Source organism: Notothenia coriiceps, unplaced genomic scaffold, assembly GCF_000735185.1.
Source record: "Notothenia coriiceps isolate Sejong01 unplaced genomic scaffold, NC01 NC01_scaffold00037246, whole genome shotgun sequence".
NCBI lineage: Eukaryota > Metazoa > Chordata > Actinopteri > Perciformes > Nototheniidae > Notothenia > Notothenia coriiceps.
Window position 1 is genome coordinate 28,004,349 of NW_011369947.1, and position 6,617 is coordinate 28,010,965.

Genomic DNA, 6,617 nt, shown 5'->3' on the forward strand with positions numbered 1-6,617 from the left:
GCAGTTTGAAGTAGTCCAGCAGACCGCAGGGGAAGGCCGCTGAACTGACCGCGCCTAGACCAACACCCGCGAGGGGGTGGGGCCTCGAAGGTGAGGAGACGATGGGTCTCGATGGAGACTCCGTGCCTCGCGAGGTACCACCGGTAGAAAGCAGCCGGGACCGATGCGGGGAACGCGAAGTCCAAGGGCGTCAGGCTCAGCCGAGGCGCGGATCCCGGAAGAAGTCCGTATTGGAACCGGGAGGAAAAGGAGGGGTTGACAAGGAGGAAATCCCATGCGGACCCCCGAGGAACGACGAGAGCCGACAGGAGATGGGGAGAGGGACGGTGCGTCAAAGCCGGGACTGTGCGCGGTGGAGGAGGAGACGAACCCGGTAAGTCACTCCCGTAGGTGACAGTCGGGAAACGGGATTACAGGATCCCCTTACCCCCTGCTCAATACAGAATTAGAATCCACTCGCTGAGCAGCGGGCAAGAACTGGACGACAGGTGGACAGCCTCTTGCAGGGGCATCACCACGGGCAAGCTGCGTCCCCTCGGACTAAAAACCCCGTCGAGCGGGACAATTATTCCGGCGGGTATGGGCGGGCGGGGTCCCCGTGGGCGCTTCCCGGACCCAATCGGCTCTGAAGCCGGTGCGGTCGAGTCAATGACCGGACAGACAATGAAGCCGGGAACCCACCCAAAAGGGAATGGGGTCCCCATCTGGGCGGTCAAGGCGGTGATCTGGAAGCCGCCCATTTATCTGTCAGATGTGCTAGGCCCGTCTCCCTGGATGCGGCGACTCGGTTCTCAGACAGGCATGGGAAGATAACAGCCTTCCTGCGGTAGTTCGGTCAGCGGTGAGGTCGAATCGGGTCCCCCATAATGATTGAGCCGCATGGAAGGTGCACTCCGTTCTTTCTAGCCACCCTAAAGCGGCTTAGAACCGGAGTCGAGTTGGTTCTAAGGGACTTCGCCACGAACGGTAGAGATATTGACGAGCTGTGTCGGTGTACGGTCCGCCTCCACCAGGTAGTTGCAGCCGAAACTCCCCTACGATGAAGATGCACCCGCGGCGCTCGGGTGCTACCACTGGGAATATGTAAGTTCAAGAGCCGGGAACCCCGGTTCTGACTGCCGACGGGCGAGCCGGGCAACCCGAATGCGCGGGCGAACAGAACGCGGGTACGTCTACACCGACTTGGCGAAGGTATACCCTGTTTCACCGTGCCGTTTGTCCTTCAGGTCCCCGCAGCGTCGCGACGAGGTGAGAGAACAGGACCTCCACGCCGGGAGAGGACCTTACCCCAACACGGCTACCCGCGGTAGGGTAGGGGCCGGGTCCTTCTGGCACGGTATCACGTCCGAGAGCCCACCCCCACTGTCATGCCGTCACGTTCCGGGGCAAGTCCCAGCCCCAGACGGGCCCCCACTGCGGTACAGTTGCACCGGATGCCGAGAACCGCCCCGAATGCCGTCGGACGGGGGATCGTTGGTTGCGGCTCCCGAAGGCCGAACCCTGGAGGGGGATCCACGACCCTACGGGGGACAGAGAGAGGGAGCTCGGGGGATCGGGTCCCACCTCGGATTCACCGACAATGAATTTTCGGTCGTAAAGACGAAGGACTTGCAGTCCCTTTGGCTCAAGACCTCTCGAGACCGGGAGGAGGCACCGCTCTGTACGACTCCGCACCTTTGAGCTACCCGAGCCCAACAACGGAGACCGGCTTGCCGCCGCAAGGGGACGGGGGTTTCACCGAAGGGTGATCGTTAGTTATGCCGGATAGGCTGACGCGCGCGAAAATGTTCAGGGTGTCCGCTTTGCCGGTGCGGATACCACCTCTTAGACTCTAGCCACTCTGAGCGCCCGAGGCATGAATCTACAGCTCATGCAGGCGCGAGACCCTCCCTCAAATGCTCGAGGCCAAGGCAGAGGGGAGCAGCGGTCATGGCCGTCCTCGGGCTCAAGAGAAGCCATACAGGCGCTACATGAATGAGCCAGTCTGTAGGTAGCCAGATGCAGCGTAGCCGGGAGTGGGCTCGAGAACACAGCCTTCCCCAGCTACCTGCTGAACGGAAAGAATAGAGCAATGCTCCTACTCGCCGAACACAAAGAGGGATGTAACTTCACCCATGTTACCAGCAGAGGGAGCGGGAGCGAGAGCACTGCCTTCACCTAGCTGGATTAAATAAAGACGTTTAACAGGACATCTTAGCCGGGCGGCTGCTGCTAGAATCAAGCAACACGTCTACCCGGAGCGGGGGCGAGAACACTGCCTTCACTGGTTGAGTTAATAACGAATGCCAGGTGCAGCGTACCCGGGAGCGGGTGCGAGAACACAGCCTTCACCGGCTACCTGCTGAACGGAAAGGATAGAGCAATGCTCCTACTCGTCAAACACAAAGAGGGATGTAACTACACCCATGTTACCGGCAGAGGAAGCGGGAGCGAGAGCACTGCCTTGTTCCACCGACACCTGCTCCGCCGGATTTCCTGCCAACACTAGATCCTGTCCTGTTGGGGGTCCCGCCGACACGTGCTATGCCAAGGGTCCTGCCGACACCAGCCCTTGCTCCGTCGGGGGTCCCACTGACACCAGCCCATGTTCGCGTCGGGCCGAACCACGCCCCTTTGCTGTGATATAATGAGCATATACCACGGCCTGTCGTGAGCTATTGCTTAAATATATATATATATGTTTTATAGCAAGAGTTAGAGACAAGAAGATTGGACTAAGGCCAAGCCCTAAGATATGCTTTCTGAGGCTTCCCATTGGACGGCAGCCTTAATGGACAACCACATTCCACCTCTAAGTGGTTTGACATCTTGCTGCCATAAATAAATGCTAACAGTGACGCTCTATTAGGCAAAACAAGGCCCTGTGTGTCCCTCCAAAGCCATGAAGCGCCGTCCTAATGGTTCACTAATGCCTTTATTGGATTACCCCAACATCTCATATTCCAGTGCGTCACAAATACAGCATTCTGTTGGGTTTGATAGAATGGAGAAGGCCTGGGTGCGATTGATATCAACCCGTTCCAAGAAGTCCGCAATTAAGAGAATTTCCAGATAATGATTATACTAATCTCCGATTACTAAATTATTTTTACGGTCACAGACACTGTGGATATTGTGTAGGGTTGAGACTGATTTCATAATACGCCAATGCTTTTAGACTCGCCAACATGTGGCCATAGAAATTACATGTCACTCTCATAAGTAAGAACACTGTACCATAAGCGACTTTCCATGAAAGCTTCCACACAATTGCATTAATGATAATACTGATTTTCATTAATTCCCCACACCTTTGTGCATTTACGGAGATAAAATACTAATCATTGCACATTATTTACATTGCCCCAGAGGTTATACATTCTAACCTGCAGACCGCGGAAGCAATTACTGTGCGAATAATGCAGATGGTGCAACAAAGTACTTATGGAAATGGTTTTTCCATTAGGCAGACACTTTGGTTTCTATAAAGCAACTTGACTTGTGTGTCATCCCCTTTGAAATTATGTGTGTGGTGAATGCATTTAAGCATTTGTGTCCATACGTGTGGAATGTTGTGTATGTGCATGCATGTTAATGGTTATTAATGCCTATTCCCCAGTGTTTAACAAAGAGGATGTTACAAAGCACTGACAGCTTTTAGGGGCGGCAACACTAAAGAGGTAAGAGTCTAAAGAAACCATTTTGTTTCCAAGAGGTTTGTAAAAACTATATTTGCCAACATATATAGCAACAAATACACAGAAACAGGCCATACATTTTACTGTTCTCACCCTATGTGCTTAATGACCTGGTAATGGATCCATCAAACGACCACTTGAGTAGGCCTCTAACACCCAGAGGAGTTTGTTAGTGGTGGTAATGGCAACGTTGATGGGGGCAGTTGCTTCTAATATCTGCTCATCTCCCCTCGTAAGTCTCTTGATACCAAATCTAACCGCCATTCACTCACCACTCCATATCACCACTCAACTGTTTGAAGCAGCTGGGTATACATTGCCATCAATGCGACAGCAGAAATGTTCGCTTTCCGTAATTGCTCCCTAATTCTCCGAAGAGTCTTTAGAACCACTTGACCAAATGCTCATGTATTTGCTGATCTTATGATGGTGCCCTGTCACCTGGATATTGTTCATTCATATGCTGAAATCCCAGCTATTCCCGAAACCCTAGGCAATTGGAACATAACCGTCCTAATGCATTATCAACTTCTCATACCTTATATATATATAAGTATATATATATATATATATATATATATATATATACACACACATATATTACCAAATTAGAAAGCATTAGAAGTGCTTTGAGTGTGATACTGCTTTCAGTTGTATCTCACGCCGGCATCACCTTCTAATGGCTTCTATAGGCTTGACCACTGCTCCCTTCGGGGCACTCATTTGCATGGTCAATGATTATGGACCCATCAACCCCGACCCAGAATCCACTTTGGAAAATTACTTGAGTCTTTTGCGTGACTCAAGGCCAAAGGCTAGCCTCATTTTGGCTTAATGGCTGCCAGTACAAGCATCTGGCTTTTTCCTCTGTAATCTGAGAAAATTAGATGGCAAAGGCTATATGAGATAGTGTTGAATAATGGTAACAATATATAAGTGCATGAGGTACAAGTGCATCCAGCCTTCTAACCTCCTCACCCAATTCCTAGTGCTTTTTAGGAGGCTGCTCTGCCAGAGTGGGGGTTTAAAGGTGTATGTTAGTCTGTTAGGAGTGCCAGTGTTGCTCATATTAACTAGTTACAATGCATACACTTTATTTGGTAATTTCCTATTCCCACTGTATAACTATAAGATCTACAGCCATGCTAGCAGGTACGTAAAGCTGCATTCACAATACGCCATTTGCTCTTTGCTCTCCACAAGGTCGGGCGAGGAGCCTTGTGGCGAAAACAGCTAGTTAATGATCATGGTTACCTCAGCTGAGGCTGAATTGTTCAATGGTTTATGATCCAATACTTGAATCTACTGGCCTTCCAAAGTGTTGGCCAAACATACATTTTGACTTTAGGATTTTGCTAAATGATAGCTTAGCGGATCACGTTTTTTTTACAACTCTTCTCCTGAGGATCTGTAGGAATATCTCTACAAATCCCATGGCAATGTTGAGATATCTCAATGAAAAGGAGAAAAAGAGAAATAAGAAAGTCTTAAATTGTAGGATTCTACATGGTAATATATCTGTGAATATCTGCACAATATGACGATTGTTGGTGTAGGTCGGAGATTAAAGGGGCTCTTTTATGCTTTTTTTGGTTTCTCCTTTCCTGTAGTATGTTATATAGTTATTTATAAAACGGACAAGTCAAATCAAGCAATCTGATTGGTTCTTAGCCGTGATATACTGAGCGTATACCACGGGTAGAATTGTAAGTTACTTTCACAACAAGTCAGTATCCCTCCGCGCCTGAGAAACACAGTATACACCTGGGCTGAAAAACTGGAACAAGAAAGCAGCGGAGAAGTAACGGGGCAGAAACCCTCCTTTTTACGCAGCGGCCCAGACACTGCTTTCTTGTTCCAGTTTTTCAGCCCAGGTGTATACTGTGTTTCTCAGNGTCTCACACACACACACACACACACACACACACACACACACACACACACACACACACACACACACACACACACACACACACACACGACGGAGTGAAGTCGCTCCAAAGGGTGAAGAAAAAAACGAATTTTCCCCGATTCTCTCTGAAAGCTTTTTCCATTTTGTATCGTCCATTTTTTTCTATCTACTTTTCATGAAATGAGGTTATAATGCACTTTGCATTTCTTTAAAATAGACAATGGATTGGGAAATGATTTGTTCGCCTTTCTTTTATTTTCTCGGTTTCTTTGTTTTGTCTAGTTCTGTTCCATTTCTTTCTGACATTAAATGAAAATTAGACAGATTTGTCCACCAATAATTATATTTGCTATCTTTGATTTGGATAATTTGCATATCAAACTACCACAATTGTATTGGTCAATACTGCACTGACCAATATTTTTGAATCAACAATGGTGCAACGGCCATGAATTCTGTGAAAGGTGTTGGTTGTGGTAGAAAAAACTAAGAATTGAACCCAACATAGTTTTTTCAGATGCTAAATGATCCTCTTGTCCCAAACGTAATCCACACTGTTAGGTGCTGAGCAGTTAGTGTAAATTGAGTTCTTCAGAGCGTTTTTGATAAAAAGTGATTGTGAAAGTGAATTCAAATGAATTCAAACGTAAACAGTTGGGTTTTAGGAACAGACATGCAGCATAATACTTAACGCATAAATAGCTTGTAATGTTTGTGTATAAAACACGACTCTATTTCAAGATGTTTTAAGGAAGGGATAATGTGCAGCAGAAATAAATCAGCGGCTATGATTTTATTGATTTAAAAATTGCTGTTATTGTTTACTTCCTGTCTGTCTTCTTCTGCTGTTGCCTTTATTGTTTACTTACTGTCTGTTAATTTCTCTGACGTCCAGCTCTCTGACAGTTTAGCCATCATTAATCCAAAATGTCGTGCTCTCCACAAATATAAAAACGAATACTCAAAAGTCATTCCACTGTGTTTTCTGATATGTTTGTTGTGTTAAATTGATCTGACTTCTTTCGAGT